At 46.0% G+C, this 21300-nt stretch overlaps 1 long non-coding RNA gene across 1 annotated transcript; it reads right to left on the bottom strand.

Annotated features, from left to right (window-relative positions):
- Positions 1-3401: 3401 nt before the first annotated feature.
- On the bottom strand, positions 3402-12247 carry LOC112586800. The gene is made up of 2 exons (XR_003111230.3): positions 7290-12247; positions 3402-6145 (listed from the first exon to the last, which is right to left on the bottom strand). It is a non-coding gene; the product is annotated as an uncharacterized LOC112586800 (long non-coding RNA).
- Between the last annotated feature and the right edge of the window lie 9053 nt (positions 12248-21300).

The raw sequence follows: 21300 nt of genomic DNA on the forward strand, positions 1-21300 counted from the left end.
TCCTGCTAGAAACATTCTGTAACCAAGTAACCTATTTCCCAAACCTTGGTCCAGAACTGACTCTCAGGGATGCAGACGTCACCATCTTAATATCATCCGGCCCCTCTTTTGCTGAGGTAGGAGCATAGCGTTTGGCAGACACTTTCAAATTTCAGAACTGTCATGAAATTCAGTTGAGTTATATCCCCCAGCCCCACCTCAAATTCACACGTTGAAGTCCTAACCGCTGGTGCCTCAGAAGGTGACCATAATTGGAGACTGGATGTTTACAGGAGAAATCAAGGTAAAGCGAGGACACAGGGTGGGCCCTACTCCAACAGGACGGGGGCCCTGGAGACAGGCCCAGAGAGATGGGAGGGCAGTAAAGACACAGGAGAGGGCGGCCAGCTATCAGTCAAAGAAGGAAGCCGGGACAGACCGTCCATTCACAGCCCCGGAGGAGCCGTCCCAGCGGCCTCCAGACCACGAGCAAGTGCAGCTCTGTGATTTACCTAGTCTGTAGCACTTTGTCGTGGAAGCCCTGGAAAACCAATACGGATAATTGTTTAGTAGCCATGTCCCTTGCTCACAAGAACCGAGACTGACCTGGAGAGGCTCCCACGTCTACCAACAGAAATGCCCCCCTCTGGGTACTGGACAGGATTTAAACACGAAATTCCAATTTTTTTGTGCTGTCTGTCAGTCTGCCACTGATTAAATTCATTCTTACTCCTGGCTTGTGTATGAAAATGTCACTCTTGTTTGTCCCGTTAAAGCGCAGAACTTTTCTTCTCCCAAACTGACACTGGCCCTGCAAGTCATCGGCCTCCACACTGAGATCAGGATTCCCACCACATTCTCTTCTGGGGCAGAAGTAACAGAGCTAATTACACATCATTTCTTTGTTCACCTACTACATCCGAACACATAGCAAATGTATGTTCCTTCATATGACGTACGTACATTCACGAGCCACATGGACACACACACACACACACACACACACATCACCCACTCTTCTCCTTTCTAGAGTCTTGCTGTGCACCAAGAGCTGGCCTACCCTAGAGTCCAGGTGGAGTTCGCACCTGGCATGGGAGGGATGGGAGGAAGGAGCTTAACCTGCATTGCTGCTTCTAAGTCGCTTCAGTCGTGTCCGACTCTGTGCAACCCCATAGACGGCAGCCAACCAGGCTCCCCCGTCCCTGGGATTCTCCAGGCAAGAACACTGGAGTGGGTTGCCATTTCCTTCTCCATTAACCACCTACTAAAAGTATATAAACTTCAGGCATGCATTACCCTAATTAACACTTGCAGCAACGCTGTGAGATGTGCACTGTGTCACAGCACAACGAAAGGAGCTCAGCGTGGTAAGGCCGCTCCCAGCCAGTGTCCCGGCTGGGACAGAGACCTTCCTTTCACCCTAAGTCTTCTCTTCGCTGCAGTCCTGCCCATGCATTACATCCAGGCTTCCTCCTCAGTCGGAAGAAACTTCTGAAAGGTCGGGAAGGAGCAGCACCGGCTGGCCCTCATGGCCACGGCGGAGTCTCCTCCTGGAAAGCCTCCACGGCCAGGTCGTTCCTGGGGCCGGGAGCGCCTGGAGGAGGGAAATCCCAGCCGCCCAGATTGGCTCCCGATCCACCATCTCACAGGCCCGAGGAGAGTTTAATGGGGCTGATTCGGACCAGTGGAGATTGGTGTTTAGGCTGCTCTCCAAGACCTCTAGAACAGCCCGGAAACATGACCATTGTTAGCAAGGAGTCCAGCGCTTACTGTGTTTTCGTTTTTAAATAAACCTCTCTAACATTTTTTTTTTGTTGCCTTTTCTATTGAAAGTTCTTTCAATTATTCACATCAATTCAATCAGAATTCATCGAGCACCTATTCTGTGCCAGACACAACGGGAGTATAAGAATATCACTAAAACACCATGACAGGAGCCTGAGGATCTGGGAGGATGCAACCACCCCGCAAACAGTGCTAAGAGGCAAAGGTGAGAGCTGTAATGGAGAACAGATAGAGAGCTACAGGACTGCAGACAAAGGAGACATTCCTGCTGCTTGGGAGGAGAAGACAGTGCGGACAAGGAGCCAGCACTGGATATGGACCTTTAGGAAGTAGTCAGTCAGAAAGTATTTACTGCACGCACAGCATGTGCCAGGCACGTGCCGAGAACTGGAGACACAAGAGGAACGCAATCCCGGGCTTCAGGCTACCCGCGTTCTTGCAAATAAGTAGACAGCACGCCAGTGAACAGGTTACTTACAGCTTGCTACGGATATGGGGACTGAAGAGCAGAAGGCGCTGAGTGCACCCCCAGGCTGGGTGGCGCTGGGGGCAGGGCAGGGTCCTGCTTCAGCAAAGCGGGGGGGACGTCTTCGTGAGTTTCAGTGGAGATCTGAGGCACGAGGAAGAACCAGCCATTTGAAAAGTGGGGATTGGAATGAACAAAATCCTGTGAGCCCAAGTGAAAAGTTCTTAAAAAGAAAAAGAATTGGGGATTATCAAGAAGGACTCAAGCGCCAGGCAGCTTGAGAAGGAGCTGGAGAAGTAGGTGGGCTTGCAAGGCATTGATCATGAGAAGGAATCTGGATTTTCTCCCAACTGTAGAAAGACTTTTGAAGGGCTTCAAGCCGAGCGGTGGTGTGAAGCCAGTTTACACTTTGAAAAGAAAGTCGGGACAGAGCACCGCGTTGAGAACGGGCTGGAGCTCAGGGGATAAGCAGGCTGCAGCGGCAGTCCCTTTGGGGCAGTGTGCTTTATAGCAGGGTGAAGCTGGGAGATGGGGAGATAAATTTGGAATACATTTTAGAAAAAGAAACGACAAGAATCACTGGATTGGAGTAGCACAGAGCATGTAAGGAGACAAAACAACGTAAGTGAAGATTCAGAGGAGGAAAACGGGGGTCCGGGGTGTCTGTGTGGGCTTGCATGAGCCTGGAGGAGCCTAAGTCTTCCTTGTAGCAGAGCCCTGGGTCAGCAAGAGCACCATCCTCACTCTTAACTGCGGCTTTCCTTCCCGCCCCCCAACTCCACTCTGCACATAAACTCACTGTAATAAAAGGTAAAGGTCGCAGAGTTCACAGACACCTCAGCAAGCAGCGAGGCCAACATCCCCCAGCATCAGTCTATGTGATACTTGTTATACTACTTGCCTCTTGAGCAAAGAAAGGGGCTTTGTGGCCAAGGAAGTTTGGAAACGACTCTCACACCCCTTTCCTGGACGGCTACAAAGCACATCGGCACACTAAAGACTTGGAGATTTTTTTTAACACAGCTGTTTCCATACTGTTAACAGTGAACCCACTGTTTCCACACCTATAGGCTTTGGGTCCCTTAGTCCATAGAACAGCCTCAGGGATCCTGGGGAGCCACTGACCTGGCCCACAGGACCAGGTGAATAATTTGCAGGGCTCGGCGCGAAGTGAAAATGCCGGGCTCTTTATTCAAATATTGTCAAGAATTTTCCAAGCCAGTGAGAACAGAACACCGACCCAAGTGTAGGACCGTTTAAACGTAGCTCCAGGACTTCCCTGCTGGTCCGGGGCTGAGACTCCAAGCTCCCAGTGCAGGGCGCCGGGTTCTCTGCCTGGTCGGGAACCAGATCGCACACACCACAGCGAAGACAGAAGATCTACAGCCACAACTAAGACCCAGGGCGGCCAAGTAAATATATATTAAAAACAAACAAGCAAGCAAAAAACAGCCAAACCACGGGGCTCTGAGGGACGGCAAAGACCCAGTACAACCATGAAGCCAGCCTTCTGGAGGTGCGTCATCTTCCAGCCGAGGAGGAGGAACAAACCCAGAGCACCGAAGTGGCCTGCCCCGGGATCTCACGTAAGGTCAGAGGAGGCCCTGGGTCTGCTCCCCGGGCCGTGTGATCGCTTACAGGTTGCAGGCTGGCTTCTGCAAGACGAGGCAGATCCCCTGAGAGGCGGCTCTCCCTGCTTGGTCGTAAGGGACCTCACTCCCGAGCCGGGCACAGCTGCGCCGTCTCTGGCCTTGACCCGCTTGGCAGGCCCCCTGTCCCCTTGAAGGACCAGCCCCTGCACAGCTTGCTCCAATTTGCTACTCAAGCCAAGTTCCCTGCTCTTTCTAGTCGTCACCCTGGCTTACTGCAACTGGTCACAGAACTTAATTACCACTCTAACAGCAATGTGCGGCCAGAACCCGGTTTATAGAGATACCGTGGGCTAACTAGAGATGAGTAAGAAAACCAGGGTAGCAGGGCAGAGGAGAAGATCATGTTTATCTGACTCTCCCCCTGTCTGTAAGAAAGAGACAAATATTTCCTATCCATTTTCCATAAAACATGTGACACAGTATTTTATACACAGCAGGGACCCAAGAAATAAAGAGCTTTTCCTCCAGTAAAGGCAGGGAAACTAAAGCAGCCAATGTGGAAACAGAACGAGCAAACTGAAATACAATTCCAGTGCTCGGTGAAACTCTAAAGTGGGTGATGCCTGGTTCTCCAAGAATAAACTCAGGGAGGCCGTCAAGGAGAGGATACGAAAGAGCTCCGGAACAGACCTCCTGAAACAGACAGGCTTAGGGAGAAGAAAGGAAGAGTTTCTGCTGTTTATCCTGCTCTGCTGGTCAGCACTCTGCAAAGAAACAGACCCAGTAGACTCTCCCGACCTGTCCACACCCATGGAGAGGGACCAGGAGGATCACGGCTCATGTTACTGTGAAGACTCACAGGTCTCAAGTCTACAGGGTGAGCTGGCACATTGAAGAACCAGAAGAACCAATGATGTCACTTCTGATGCAAAGGCCAGCAGGCTCAAGGCCCGGGAAAACACGAGGTGGGAACCGCTGGGGACAAGTGTGTGGAAAGGACTTCCTAGGAATGTTGTCAGCGCAGAAGAGCAAAGCTGAGAGATGAGGGCAGACAGGAGCTGTGCACTGGTGACGAGGTCTGATGCCCTGACTCAGCTTTGCGCGAACATTTTAGTGGCATGAGTTACGAGTTCCATTGCCTGCGTCTCATTTCATGCTTAAGTTGCCTTAAGGTTTTTTCTTCTACACGCAATCAGTCCTAACATGTGCCGTGAGCATGTTATGCTCAAAGAGCACGCCAAGGGAGTGGCTCCCTTATCGAAGGAGCAGTGAGCTGGCCGCCTCTGCTGTCCAAACGTTCCCTTTGAGGAAGTTACAGGGTCGCTGAAGTGGGTGAGTGAGCTGGACTTAGCGCCGGAGGCCGCAGCGAAGTCTATGAACTACTTCCGTCACGCCATTAACTGGAAATCATTCTGTTCCTGCAATTCCATCCATCACTTTGACCATGAAAATCACCTGGTGTAATCTGATACTCGCAGGTACAGTGTACCGTCAGGGCTGGGATTGGGGGAGTGAACATAAAGCTTAAAATTCCAGTTCCTATTGTTGGCCGTAAGTGTGGGGCTCTGGAGAGTTGCAGGGAAAGGTTAGCTGGCTGAGGCTCCCTGATGTCCCCAGGAGGGTGAAATGAGAGGCCCTGATCCAAGCCGGAAAATAAATGAGCGGCTCCTACATCCTGAGCGAGTGCAAACCCACTCACGCCAAGACCAAAAAACAGAGAGAACGCCCTCCTACCGCTACCCTTCCCGGCTCAGGACCCTGCGATCAGGAGGGCCCCCTGCTCCAGGCTGCTCCTAAGCGGCAAAGGAGTTAGCGCAGCCCAGAGTCCCAGCCTTCTGGGCGCTGCCCTAGAGTCAGATCGCCCCCTGGGCACCTCAGCAGGCTGAGGGCCTGGCACGCGCGGGCCCCTGGAGCTTCCCAGGCCAAAGGCATCCTGACCAGCGCAGGCACCTGTGCGGCTCATCCCTGTAGCTCCATGGGCGGTGACGGCCATAAGGCCCAGCTTCCGGCGTCCCCCGAGGAGGACAGAGAGGTCGGTCACTCATCGAACATCCCAGCTCTCCGTGCAGTCGCCCAAGGGCCTGTCTTCTCCTGTGCTCGGCTGTGCAGCCAGGTCCCAGGCACCCCAGACACCCTAGGGCTGCCGGGAGGGAAGAGCACTGGCTCTCAGCACAGCGCGCGCAGGGGCTCCGCAGTCTCGGTGGCACCTCCTCGGGGTCTCCTCCTGCGCCAGGCATCCATGAAGACCGGGAAAAGTAGCTGTTTCAGGTAATGAACAGACACCCACACCGAGTCTCTGTAATCTCAGTTTTTAGGATTTTCCCTGAGAAAAAAAACAGCCTGCGGTGAGTCAGCTTCATGTTATTAGGATTTGGATGGAGCGTTGTGTAGAATGCTGAAAAACTGGAAATACCCTAAGGGTCCACCCATAAAGGAATAATCACATTGATTTCAAATATAATGCAATCAAATAGGGAAAAAAACTCATAAAACTTTCAAATATATTGATAACTTTTTAAAAACTAATGATATTAAAATAACTTTAAAGTGCTAAAAACTATGATTCTAAGACTATGTAAATAAATAAAATAACATGCAGCAAGAATGTAAGTAATTTTTAAAGGAAATGTTTTTTCTCAGTCATCTACAATGAATGCATGTTGACTTTAAAGACAACAGCAACATTTTCAAGTGTTGAGGAATTTTCCAGAGAAAAAGGAAAATTCATTTCTTTTGTATACTTGACTGACTTTCAGCCAGGAGGAACAGAAAAAAATTATACATTTAAGAGGAGTGCATTGAAGTCTCCCGTTCCCAAAGCTTCCCTGGTGGCTCAGAGGGCACAGCGTCTGCCTGCAGTGCAGAAGACCCGGGTTCAATCCCTGGGTTGGGAAGATCCCCTGGAGAAGGAAATGGTAATGCACTCCAGTACTCTTGCCTGGAGAATCTCATGGACAGAGGAGCCTGGTAGGCTAACAGTCCACAGGGTTGCAAAGAGTTGGATATGAGTGACGACTTCACTTTCTTTTCTTTCTTTCTTTTCTCAAGGCAACCCCAGAAAAGGTGGTCCGTCAAGCTCCTCCCGCTTACTCAGAAAGACGTCGCTGAGTATGGTCTTCCTGGGTCTTCCACGGTCTGACTGCACCGAGGGCGCCTGCGGCTGCTGTGCTGCGGGCGGGCAGCAACACCGCTCCTCGGCAGGGCTTCCGCTCCCGGGTCTTCTGGCAGCCTTTCCCAGCAGGGCCAACCTCACAGAGTGAGGGAGGCTCAGCGGTTACATCTGAGCATGCTATGATATCAGACTAGATGCTGAGGAGCTGGGTAAACCTGGGCCTGGCCAACAGAGACGCCGCCTGGAGCCTGCCAGGGCAAGAGCCTGTGCTTTGGCGTCTCCCGAGCGGGGTGAGCTCCAGGCTCCCCTCCTCTCGGCCCCCTGCTAGTTGAGGGACGACAGCAACACCGCTTACCTTCCTTGAGCTCAGCGTCCTCGACTATAAAAGGGAAATGCTCGTCTCTTCCTCCCGGGGTCGTGAGCAGGGCGTCCAACCAGGCAACACTTGCTGGCTCGGCTGTATTGATTGAGAAAATATGAAAAGCTTTCAGTGAAAGTTGGTAAATAATCACTGCCCGAGTGTCTGCAAGGTTCCCCATGGCCCCCGTCACACGTCTCCATAATCCTCCAACTAAGGACTTCCGGGTCTGTTTGAGGGTTCCCTTTGAATCATCTGTGAAGCTATCTTATTGGTTTGTTAAATGTTTTGAATACCACCTCTTGGGGGAATTAAATATGAATGAGGTGGTCCACATCCATGAGATTATAGACTGCAGAGATTTGCAGATTTTTTTTTTTTGTATATATTTTTTTTGTGTGTGTATACTTGCAGTAACTGACCCAGGTCAAGAGGACCAAGATACCTCCTCTAAAAAGGTGAGGAATACTTGAAGAGGAATACTTGAAGGGTAAAAGAGCACTGAATAGTAAGACCTAAAAGCAACCCTCTTGGCCTTTGATCACCGCCTATCCCAAGTCAGAGGAGTGGGCAGCTTCGACCTTTCATTAAACCTCATTATGTAATCACCAGAACTGACCTTCCTCAGTCTTGTTATTTTGTATGTGAAGAACAGAACTAGTTTTTTCACAATAGTTTCTCTACAAGGCCTTAGATTTTCATAGCTCACCCGAGAGTTTCTGACACTGATCAAGTTTAAGTGTTGAACTTACGGTCTATCTGGTTTCAGGGCTGGGCTGCCAACCCTTCAGAAAACAGACGCTCTAAGAGGAAAAGTCTTAATTTGTGATTTTATGATTGTGGTCTTCTCTCCAGGGGCCTTTTGTCCATTCCTTACAAAGAAGACCCAGAGCAGGCTTCCCAGAGATATTTCATGAAGTGGTCAATAAATAAGGTAGACAGCACTCATAATGGACAATTCACACATACTTTTCTCCAAAGCATTTTGTTTGCCCTTTTATGAGATAATATTGAGAAATCTGGATACTGATAGTGACACAAATTTGTTAAGAAAATGTATTGTCTAAATGTATTGTCTAATATTCTAGAAATATGCACATTACTGATACCAAAGTGAATACAACTTATACAGAATTACTTCTTTCTTATTCTCGATGAAAATGTTACCAAAAATAACGCGATGTTAAACGAGGCCAGTTTCCAGAGGCATTGTTATTTGGCTGGAGTGAGAATTACACTAATCCAAGTATATGTAAATAGGATAGAATTCAGATACTTTTTTCATATATTGGGTTTCCTGTTAAAAATGTGACTATCTTACTGCTGTCTGTTCTGCTCATTCTTGGTCCTAATAAAGTCCTGGGGAAAACAGAACAATCCAAATTCTTGTGTGCCCGTGTCTATTTTTGGCACTTAATTCTTCACACCTGCTCTATACTCATTTGGAAACCTGATACTTAGAGGCTCCAGGGCCCCTAAAGACAGTCTCCTGAACCAGTATGGTTCTTTCCCTCAGGATCAGCAAGCCTTGTGAACCTCACACCCCGACTAGGGATGAGGGCGACCTGCACTTTTCGCAGGTGTTCCTGTTTGTGACAAAGGACGAATTAAGTCTCCAAGAAGACTCATCTGCTAGCTTTTTCTGATGACTTCTATTTCAAGGTCTTCTCTCTCTAATTAGCCTCCCCAAATGGACTGTTTAATGCATAACTAATCTTGAGCTTGCTCTTCTCTCTGACTGGAGAGAAACTTGCGCTTCATTCTGTGGAGCTGTGCCGCTTGTGCCGCACATTGAACAAGGAGTGACATTTTAGAGTTCTAGACGGCAGCTGTTCCGAGCTTCCTCATTGGCAATTACTAATGGTGAATATATAAACCCTCTTTAATAGGCAGTCTAACCAAAATTTTTCTAAATATTTAGCTTCTTAAATTCAAATTGTTTTCTAAAGAATATTAGTCTAATGTGAACAAGAAACATTCTTTTTAGGATTCAGAGGAAAGTGGAAAGCATTTATAGCCTTTATCATGTGGCCAAATAAATCACTGATCACAATAAAATACAGTGTGCTGATTTCAACAGCTTCCTATCTATACGTTAACATCATTTTACCCATTTCTATTATTTTCTTTTAAATATTTATCTGAAAAAACCATACTTGTTGTTTTACCAAGGTAATTTTTTAAAGTTTGTTTTTATTTGCCCTTCTACTACAAGAAGTGGAACAAAATAAGTACACACAAGCTGAAATACTACAAACGAATAGAATTCACAACATGATTCTTTTCCATGCTCGGGTCTTCACCTTTGTGGCCAACGCACAACAGGGTCTCGCCTGTTCTTACGAGCACACAGAGCTCCCTTGCGCAAATAAGAATCTGTGGACAGAGAGCCCAGGCTATGGAAGAAACTTCCTAAACTTTTCTAAGAAATAGAGTCCTCGCCTTTCCGATAGGACGCTGAGTTGACTAGAAAGTGGGAACACCAACTAAAAATCTTCAGGTTCGGACGTGAGGAAATAGCCACCAAAGAGACAATGAACTGGGGAGAGTGACAGAGTCAAAGAATGGAAAAGAGCACAAAACAGGAGCTCTAGCACGCCTCCACAAAAGGAGGCAGGGAGGTGGAAGAGGAGGCAGAGTCCCGCAGACGCGGAGGCGGAGAGCGCACGCGCACTCACCGTTACACGCACACCGCCCGCCAGCCTGCAGACGGAGGAGCACTTACCCTCACACACACACCGCCCGCCAGCCTGCCGTCGATCTGTCTGCAGGAGACTCGGAGGGATCTCAGGCTTGGTGTAGGCCGAAGCTCTCAGACAGTAGGCGGGAACTGCATCCAACATGATGCGCAAGACTATGTCTGCGAGGCTTGTCACACATACGGCCCAAACCCAGTTTTGACTTTCTCAAAATAAGGATAGGGAATGGTTGATTCCCTGGTGGCTCAGATGCCAAAGCATCTGCCCGCATTGTGGGAGACCGGGGTTCAATCCCTGAGTCAGGAAGATCCCCTGGAGAAGGCAATGGCACCCCACTCCAGTACTCTTGCCTGGAGAATCCCATGCGTGGAGGAGCCTGATGGGCTCCAGTCCGTGGGGTCGGAGAGTTGGACACGCCTGAGCGAGCTTTCTTCTTTCTATGGTCGGAAAGGATTCCTACCAGGTGGTTAAAGGGCAAATGGGCTGTGTTTGGGGAAGATGGTGCATTCAAAGATGGAAATGCACCACAAGATATCCGGGGACGGTGAGAGGAAGCCGGTGATTGGGCCGAACTTGCACCCACATCAAAGGAAAGGTCAGTGAGAGACTGCCAGCAAAGGGAGGCTTCCAGGAAACCCAGGAAACGTTCTGTGGCAAAGCCAGCGTGGGACGTCCACCACTGATCGAGGCCAGTCAAGGAAGACCCCCGCCGCCTCCCTGCCGCGTTGCCTCTCCCCTCTCCCTCCTGTCAAGGAGCTGAGGGCAGAGGAGAGCAGGCTGGGGGAGTGATGGAGCCTGTCACGCCCCTTCCCCTTCCCACATCGGCCACAGGCCAGAGCTGGAAGAAGGAGAGATTGTAGGTGTGAATACAATTCGGAGTTTTGACTAGAAATCCAGGTGTTTGCATTGAGGCTACTCTACAGATTAAATATTTTCTAGCTATGACCAGAAAGGCTAATGGTACATTTCTCCAATTTTATCTGGGGACAGAAGAGAACCAACCCTTGGAGTGGGTTTGCTGCACCAGTTGTAAGACAAAATAAATTTTAAATTACTTTATGATTGTTCCTTAAAAGACCTGTTTTTTCATTGTAATGGTAACATAGAAATTTACCTAAACAGTTAAACAGATAGGTGAAAGCAATAACTTTAGAATAACTCTAAAAACGAGAAAACATTCCATGGAAGAGATGTAGAATTAGGAAAGACTGAAAATCTGCTGGAGATACAACGAAAAATCTGCAGTGCATTTAGGAAAACATAGGAATGCAACTAAAGGGGCTCTGAATACAGAAAGTGTCTTTTAAAAGAAACTGTTGGTGGGAATATAAATTGGTACAATCATTATGGAGAACAGTGTGGGGTTCCTTAAGAAACTAAAAGTAGAGCTCCCATATGATCCAGCAGTCCCACTCTTGGACATATATCTGGAGAAAACCATAATTTGGAACCATGCGTGCACCCTGATGACCACGGCAGCTCAGTTCACAAGAGCCAGGATGTGGAAGCAACCCAAGCGTCCGTCAGCAGAGGAGACAGATGAAGACGTGGTGCGCATGTGCAGCGGGATGTCACTCAGCCATAAAAAGTATGAAATAAGGCCACTGCAGCGACGTGGGTGAGCCCAGAGGCGGTCACACTCGGTGACGCAGCTCAAAGACAATCATAATAAGGCGTCACTTGTATGTGGAATATAAAAAAAATGGTACAAATGAACTTATTTACAAAACAGAAAAGGAGTCACAGAGATAGAAAACAAGCCAATGGTTATCAGAGCAGGGAGTAGGGGGAGGAATAAACTGGAGGATTGGGGCTGACATATATACATCTCTCTATATAAAATATACAACTAATACGGACCCACCATGCAGCGCAGGGGACACTTCTCAGTGCTCTGTAATGACCTGTTTGGGAAAAGAATCTCTACAAGAGTAGATATGTGCTCATGGATGGCTGAGTCACTCTGCTGTGCAGCAAAAACTAACACAACATTATAAATCAAGTATACTCCACTAAAAGTTTTTAAAAACATTTTAGTAAAATATTACAGCAAAAACGATGAAAAGATAAATTCTCTGGACTGAAAGCCTAACTTCCTCTTTTTATAGGAAGATGAAATAAGAACTGTCTATGCATGTGGACAAGCAACCAGTCCATCCTAAAGGAGGTCAGTCCTGGGTGTTCATTGGAAGGACTGATGCTGAAGCTGAAACTCCAGTACTTTGGCCACCTGATGGGAAGAGCTGACTCACTGGAAAAGGCCCTGATGCTGGGCAAGATTGAGGGCAGGAGGAGAAGGGGACAACAGAGGACGAGATGGTTGGATGGCATCACCGACTCGATGGACATGAGTCTGAGTAAATTCTGGGAGTTGATGATGGACAGGGAGGCCTCGCGTGCTGCAGTCCATGGGGTCCCAAAGAGTCAGACACGACTGAGTGACTGAACTGAACTGAACTCATGTGGAAGCATTTCTTGGTCAACCCTTAAATCAGAAGGAAGTGACATTTGTGATTTGATGACTGGTCTGTTTGGGGGCCCTGTGTGCCTCGCATATAATTCAGGAAATCGACTTCGTAAGACAAAGTAGCCGCAGGTGGGTCGGTTCTCCCAGAACGTCCTCACTGACATGCACTTTCGCCGGTGCGGTCTTAGCTCTAGTTGTAACGTCACGCCTGTGACATCTTCTTCCTCATCTTAGGCTTCCTCTGGTCTGCTGTGTCTTTATCCCCCATCCCTGCCAGCAATATAGCACACAGTAGGATATGAAGAAATAGGGTGATGTCCAAAGCTCAGCCCTCTAGACACCTTCCTCAGCCATTTCTAAAACCCAGCCTGGCACCAGGCTAGATGTAGTGTCGTGCCAGCTGTGGAGATGCTCTGAAATACACCCTAGGATAAGCCAGTCTTCTGGAACACGTTTGTGCTACGTACTCCAACAGTTAAACCCCAAGGGGCCAGGCAGCTGGGATATTCACATCTGATGACTTGTATTTCTTCTGCTTTCTTCTCTTGGCAACTTCCTCTCAAAAAAGGAAGGGCTTTCCCTGTCTCCCAAAGGGGAAATGTCCCTTATAGCAAATATTGGTCCTCGCTACAGTAGGGCTTAAGATAAAATACAGTCATCCAGATTCTGTAGGCTTAGCATGTGATTTGTAATGGGAATTTTGGCAAATTCAAACCACCTTCCCCCGTTCCATCTCCCCCAACAGAGCCTGGATTTCAACACTATGATCTCACTGTGAATTTTTTAAAATATGGTTTTCCACTCACTGCCAAGAAATGACTTCTCAGTTTCAAACTCCCATGACACGGTGAAGTCCATTGATCTGTTAAATACAGAGCCACATAGCTACATGATTTCTGGGAATGAAAAAAAAAAAGTCAGTTTAGTGTTTGCAAAATATTATTCCTGTAAAAATTAAAATTTAGACATATCTGCTTGTTGGCAACTGTCAGCTAAAAGAATAATTTATGCAAGTATTACCATTGCATGCAGGGTCATAGATGATAAACTGCTTAAGACCAAATACTGCTGAGTTTCTACACGTTTGGATCACTTGAAGATGCTAGAATCACAGAGACACAGGGACTGTAGGACTCCACAGAGATTATTACAGAGAAATTTGGGACAATGACAGACGACGTCTCCTGGGAGGCCAGTGAGATGAGTAGTACCCATTACATCACAGCCTGACCACAAGCTAGCACGATAGCCATATTTTCTATTCCTCACCTGTGTCAGCCTTTTCTTCCAACAAAGCCAGCTACCCCACACACCTCCAGATTCACCGATAGCTCTCCTACATCTGTGTCTTTGCTCTTGCAGTCACTTCAGTTGGACTGCCCCCAGTTTAGGGCTTTAAAGAGCAAAAATCCACCAGAGCTAAGTATCAAAAGTCTTGCCTACTTCTTATATATTTCCACCAATTAGGAGAATCTTGTGTTGTTATCAGAATGGAAGCACAATATTTTGTTACAATGCTTTAAAATTGGACCATAGTGGTATCTTACTTTGAGGGGAAAAGAGAGAGGTCCAATTTATCCTTGCTACAGTTTGTCTATTCTTTTCAAAAGGACATCTGAGGGGGAGCCGTGAGGCTGAGTCTGGCTCTGAGGAGGGGAAATGGGAGCAGAAACACTGAGCAGGAGGCAGGGAGACGACGGTTGTTGCCATGGCGATGAACGCCCAGTCCGGATGCTGCTGTGGCCGGCTTGTGTTACTGAGTGGGAGAAAACCTCCTTCCTTCTGGACTGGTGGAGCTGAGGACAGAAAAATCTGAGTTGACCAATTTAACTCTCCAGTTGAGAGCTTAAATTGTATTTCTACAGATTCGGCCAATGTTTATTAAGCATCAACAAAGTGGTTGGCAATGTGCTGGATACATTAGAAGATCTAATGTGTGTAAACCCAAAAAGTAGGGACTAACATCCCCATTTTAAATGTGAAGAAAGTAAGTTTGAAGTGGGTAAAGAATTTGTTAATTACCTAGTTAAAAAGGCAGGGCTAGGGTTTAAATCCAGGTCTTTAATTCAACTGAATTTACTTTCAATGTAAACCTATTTCTACTAAGCCGCAACAATGCCTGGCAAGTGACAAGGCAGGAAAATCATGTCCATCTGAACAATGCAAGCTTAGGAAATCCATGCTTAACCCAAGCTTGGACACTGTATAGTTCTCCTTCTCTTGCAAGTTTCCTAGGAAAATAACTGATGTTAAAGCTTTCTTTCCTTCATTTAAAACTGAATTAGTTTTCTGATAACAAATTAATTAAGAAAGTACCCTATATGACAGCTTTCAGTGTATTTTGCATTGATGTAACAGTATCAGTGATTTATTGACTGCAAGCATCATTTTATAGATAATGCAAAAGTCATGGAATTACCTCACTTGTTCTTTTTCTTCCCAAATAGGAGAAACCTTTGAATTTTTAACAATAATCACTTATTGCCAGTAAAATAAATAATATCAAGATACTAAAGGCCCTAATATTTCTATTCTGATTCCCATCCCTAATCTAAAATGATAAGTTGGCATTTGTCCTTTTTGAACATTTATGGACCATCAGATCAGATCAGTCGCTCAGTCATGTCCAACTCTTTGTGACCCCATGAATCCCAGCACACCAGGCCTCCCTGTCCATCACCAACTCCCGGAGTTCACTCAGACTCACGTCCATCGAGTCAGTGATGCCATCCAGCCATCTCATCCTCTGTCGTCCCCTTCTCCTCCTGCCCCCAATCCCTCCCAGCATCAGAGTCTTTTCCAATGAGTCAACTCTTCGCATGAGGTGGCCAAAGTACTGGAGTTTCAGCTTCAGCATCAATCCTTCCAATGAACACCCAGGACTGATCTCCTTTAGAATGGACTGGTTGGATCTCCTTACAGTCTAAGGGACTCTCAAGAGTCTTCTGCAACACCACAGCTCAAAAGCATCAATTCTTCCATGCTCAGCTTTTTCACAGTCCAACTCTACATCCATACATGACCACTGGAAAAACCATAGCCTTGACTAGACAGACCTTTGTTGGCGAAGTAATGTCTCTGCTTTTGAATATGCTATCTAGGTTGGTCATAACTTTCCTTCCAAGGAGTAAGCGTCTTTTAATTTCATGGCTGCAGTCACCATCTGCAGTGATTTTGGAGCCCCCAAAAATAAAGTCTGACACTGTTTCCACTGCTTCCCCATCTATTTGCCATGAAGTGATGGGACCAGATGCCATGATCTTCCTTTTCTGAATGTTGAGCTTTAAGCCCACTTTTTCACTCTCCTCTTTCACTTTCATCAAGAGGTTTTTTTAGTTCCTCTTCACTTTCTGCCATAAGGGTGGTGTCATAGCACTTTATAAGTATATGCATATATATATGTATGTATTATTTACAGAAATGAATCATGTTACTTATATCAAACTACTAATTCTCACTTAAAACATCTTAAGACATATACCCATGTCTGTATGCAAGGATTCACTCTCTCATTTGCTGAGTAATACTCTACAGGACAATGTGTCCTCAGTGTGCGTCTGTGGAGGGAGAGAAAGCAAGCTCTCCGCTGTCTGTTTCTAAGGGCACTAATCCCATTGTGGAGGCCCCACCCCCATGACGTGTCTACCACTAATTACCTCTCAAATGGCCAAACATCATCACACTGGGGGCTAGGGTCTCAACGGTAAATTCTGGGGAGATGCAAACATGTGGTTCACACTACACTGAACAAAGAGACCGGTTTTTAAATTGTGAGTGTTAATATGCATCATCAGAGTTTCTGCAATTTACACTCCTACCAAAATAGGTGAGAGTTCCCATTTCTCTACCTCTTATCATTAGCAGTTTTCATCACAACTCATTTCACTCTTTGATAATCTGATAAAGCACCACAACTAATTTTGGTTTACATATATTTGATTACGCCTGAGGATAGACATTCTTTTTATTTATTGGTGAACCGTATTTCTCCATTTGTGAATTTACAGTATACATCTGTTGATTTTTCTATGTTAATGTTTCTCTCATTGATTTCCATGAGTTATTTACACATTGTAAATATTAACTCTTGTCTGTCGATACTCTTCCATACCATATTTTCCTGTGGCATCCAGACTTCACCTTTATAATGCTTAAAGAAAGTGAAAGAAAGTGAAGTTGCTCAGTTGTGTCTGACTCTTTGTGACCCCATGGACTGTAGCCTACCAGGCTCCTCCCTCCATGGGATTCTCCAGGCAAGAGTACTGGAGTGGGGTGCCATTTCTTACTCTAAATTGTTCAGTGTGGTTCCTTGCTTACACAGTCACACGTTTTACAAGGTACAGTCTATTCTTATCTTATTCAGTGTTTAGTTCTAGCACCAAGTACAGTGTCTGGCCCAGAGTTACTGCTCCAGAGCTATTGAGTATATTAATTAATAACATATATATTGCAAATATTTACCAGCATATATTATTTTTCTTTTAACTATTTCTGACATCTTGGCCACACCATTTTTTATTTGTATAATCAGATTTGTCTAATTGCCTTTACAACTCTCAAGTTCTCACCGTGCACGGACATGCCTTCTTCAATCCTAAATCTGTATTTTACGTATAGTCTTAACTTTTGCAATTAACTCTTTAACCTGACAATTATTTGTCTGTGTTTGAGTAGATATACAATTTTATTTTCCTCTAAATAAAGACCATGCTATTTATTGAATAATCTACCTCTTTGCCACCAACATGAATTGGAACCCTTATCATACTCTATAAAAGATGTTACGTCTGTATGTTTTGGTACGTGATAAGGCAAATCTCTATTTTTCTTCTTTGAAACTTTTTTTCCTAGTCTTATTCAGGGACACAGCCAGGTAAATATGTTGTGAATTTATCAAGTCCCTTTTGAAGTCCAATAAATCCCTAGCAAGTAAGCCAATGAGCAGGGCATTGGGTCAGAAAAAATTACCCTTCAATCAGGCTGCCTTCATTAGTTTTCCAGCTTTAAGATGCACAGCTTTGAAAGATCCATAATCATATCTATCTGACCTTCTTCACAGAGGTATTGTGAGACAAGAGAGTGCAAATTAACCTGCATATTAAAAGTACTTTACAAATGAAGCTTCTGGGAAGTAAAAATCAGTCATATTGTTTATTATTGACAAGTATCCCACCCTTTCATCTTGAGAGGATTTACTTAGATTGATTGGAAATAGACAGGTAACCTTCTGTGGTAAATGGTGGCAAATTGCTGCACACGTTTTCCTGCCTTTATTCCCAGTCATTCTGTACGCGGCCAGTGGATGAGGAATCCCACAGAATGAATCAGATGCCGAAGGGGCTCCGGTCTAGTCTGGTGCTCCTCTCTTTTTGGCAAAGCGTGTCTGCCGCCAATCAGCATAATCCCACAGCCTTTCCTTCTGGAGCAGGATCCCAGGGACACTGGGGAAGCCCCGTGGGCATCCCCAGACAGGCTGGATTAGGACGGCTGGGAGAGATGGATTGTGAATACTCCATTCCTTTTCTGAGGCTTCTGTAACAAAGTACTGGGACTGTGTGGCTTAACACAACAGAAACGTATCCTCTCACGGTTGCAGAGGCCGAAGTCTGAAATAGATGTCAGCGGGGTCACGCTGCTTCTGGACGATCTGGAGGAGGAAACCCCTGGGACTCCTGGTCCTCAGGAGCCTCAGCACTCCTGAGCCTGGGGCTGCTCACTCCAGTCTCTGCTCCAAGGTCACTTGGCTTCCTGCTGGCTATGTTTCCATTCTGTCTCTTGTGAGGATATTTGCATTAGATTTAGGGCCCATCCAGAAAATCCACTTCATCACGAGTTATTTAATTACATCTTCAAACACCCTTTTCCCATTTAGATAACGTTAGCAGGCTCCAGGGGTTAGGATATGGACAAATCTTTCGGGAATCTCCCCCCCGCCCACACCCTCTTCATCCCACTACAGAAGCCTGTATCTTCAGAAGAGATCAGTCTCAGTGGATGCAGGGCTTTACCACTTTGAGAAGTAACGGGCTGTAGCTGATATTAGCCCAGTGGAAGTTCATTACTAAACAGTGGGCATCAAGTTCTGACATCTTTCTCTTTCTAAAATATACATAGAGCATCTTTCAGATTCAAACTTGACTGAGGTCAAATTCAAAGATATACATTAAATTATTTCCTTCCCACTCCCACTCCAAATCTTTACACTTTACATACAAAAGAGTCACAAGGGTATCACCAGATTAACACATGCCTTGCTTCAAACGACCTTGACACATTATTGGAAAGCGAAAGTTACTCAGTCATGTCTGACTCTTTGCGACCCCAAGGACTATACAGTCCGTGGAATTCTCCAGGACAGAATACTGGAGTGTGTGTGTGTGTGTGTGTGTGTGCACGTGCGCACACGCGCGTGCACACTTAGTTGCTCAGTCTTGTCTGACTCTTTGTGACCCCATGGACTGTAGCCTGCCAAACTCCTCCGTCCATGGGATTCTCCAGGCAAGAACACTGGAATCGGTTGCCATGCACTCCTCCAGGGTCTCTTCTCAACCCAGGTCTCCCACACTGCAGGTGGATTCTTTACCAGCTGAGCCACTAGGGAAGCCCTGCATTACTGGAACAAGATATAAGTCCCATCGCCAACCTTCTCATCAAATCCTCTTTTCATAAGACAGGATCTCTGGCACTTATCACAAGGCAGCCTGTATTTTTTTCCTAAGCAATCCTTCCCCTTAATCTTTCAGGGTAAAGCTACACCAGGACTGATTTTTAACCACAGACGGCCAAAGACTAAAACTCCCTGAGATTTAAAGTGGCTTCTCATCTTCGCCCTGCAATGGAAGACTCCCTCGTTCCACAGGTCCGCACGCTGACCACAAGCCCACACGTGCAGGAGCTGTTGGTACTGACTCGCAGCTTGAAATTCAATGGCGTTCACACACTCCTTTTGGGATTTTTTATGTTACTCTTCACTTTCAGCCTTATGTCTTCCCAGAGAAAGCTTCAGGCTCAGGTGGTTTTGGTGGAAGGAAACCCTGGCATTCACAAAAACAGAACAAAAATAAGTTAAACAGATATTATATTACCATTCTGAAACATCTTTCTACCCAAAGGTGCCATACCCCTAACATGCAGAAATAGGACTTCAAAAGGTTATTTGGCGAGAGCTGTGAGCGTTGCCATGGAGAACTGGTAAAAAATGCATTTTATTTGATCAGTTAAAATAGCTTTTTGTAAACCAGAAAAAGTGTTTGGGGGAACTTTTAATTTGGAAGCTTGGCAGTATAGCTTTAATGAGCAGATCAGGGGGAAAAAACAGATTTTTTAGGAGTTAAGAGTGACTTTTCCAAGGACCTAATGTTACTTTTTGCACAATTGAGACTAGAATCTAGATTGTCAGGCTCCCTAGTCTAGAGCACCTTGCACTTCTGCCACATTTTCCATTCTTTTATGATTAGAATATTCTCAACATTCACTAAAGTGGGGATTCTACATCAAGTGGACTCTATAGTCAGATAGATAAAAGGTCTACTTTTTTCTCTTATGGACCATTACTAAATATTTTCAGCTTTGTGGGCCATATGGTCTCTGTCACAGCTACTCAACCCTGCCATACAGTAGCCGTAAAAAGTATGTAACAAAGATCCTCTCAGATCCTCAAGAGACCAAAAGTGGAACTCGATTTCATCAGCCTTCACTTTCCTTTTCTGTAAAATGGGTATAATAACAGTACATCCTTTATACAATGGCTGTAAGGCATTCCTCCTGCCTCTTGAGAAACCTGCATGCAGGTCAGGAAGAACAGTTAGAACTGGACATGGAACAGACTGGTTCCAAATAGGAAAAGGAGTACGTCAAGGTTGTATATTGTCACCCTGCTTATTTAACTTCTATGCAGAGTACATCATGAGAAACGCTGGGCTGGAAGAACCACAAGCTGGAATCAAGATTGCCGGGAGACATATCAATAAACTCAGATATGCAGATGACACCACCCTTATGGCAGAAAGTGAAGAGGAACTCAAAAGCCTCTTGATGAAAGTGAAAGTGGAGAGTGAAAAAGTTGGCTTAAAGCTCAACATTCAGAAAACGAAGATCATGGCATCCGGTCCCATCACTTCATGGGAAATAGATGGGGAAACAGTGTCAGACTTTATTTTTTGGGGCTCCAAAATCACTGCAGATGGTGACTGCAGCCATGAAATTAAAAGACGCTTGCATGTTGGAAGGAAAGTTATGACCAACCTAGATAGCATATTGAAAAGCAGAGACATTACTTTGCCAACAAAGGTCTGGCTAGTCAAGGCTATGGTTTTTCCTGTGGTCATGTATGGATGTGAGAGTTGGACTGTCAAGAAAGCTGAGCACCGAAGAATTGATGCTTTTGAACTGTGGTGTTGGAGAAGACTCTTGAGTCCCTTGGACTGCAAGGAGATCCAACCAGTCCATTCTGAAGAAGATCAGCCCTGGGATTTCTTTGGAAGGAATAACGCTAAAGCTGAAACTCCAGTACTTTGGCCACCTCATGCGAAGAGTTGACTCATTGGAAAAGACCCTGATGCTGGGAGGGATTGGGGGCAGGAGGAGAAGGGCACGACAGAGGATGAAATGGCTGGTGGCATCACAGACTCGATGGACATGAGTTTGAGTGAACTCCGGGAGTTGGCGATGGACAGGGAGGCCTGGTGTGCTTCAGTTCATGGCGTTGCAAAGACTCGGACACGACTGAGCGACTGAACTGAAATACACCATGGGTTTACAGTGCCTGGCACGTAACATTCATTAAGTGTTGGCAATTATTTTTATCATCATCTTATTTTACTTTTGGTCATGCCTTCTGAGA

The sequence above is a fragment of the Bubalus bubalis genome, chromosome 9 (assembly GCF_019923935.1).
Source record: "Bubalus bubalis isolate 160015118507 breed Murrah chromosome 9, NDDB_SH_1, whole genome shotgun sequence".
Classification (NCBI taxonomy): domain Eukaryota; kingdom Metazoa; phylum Chordata; class Mammalia; order Artiodactyla; family Bovidae; genus Bubalus; species Bubalus bubalis.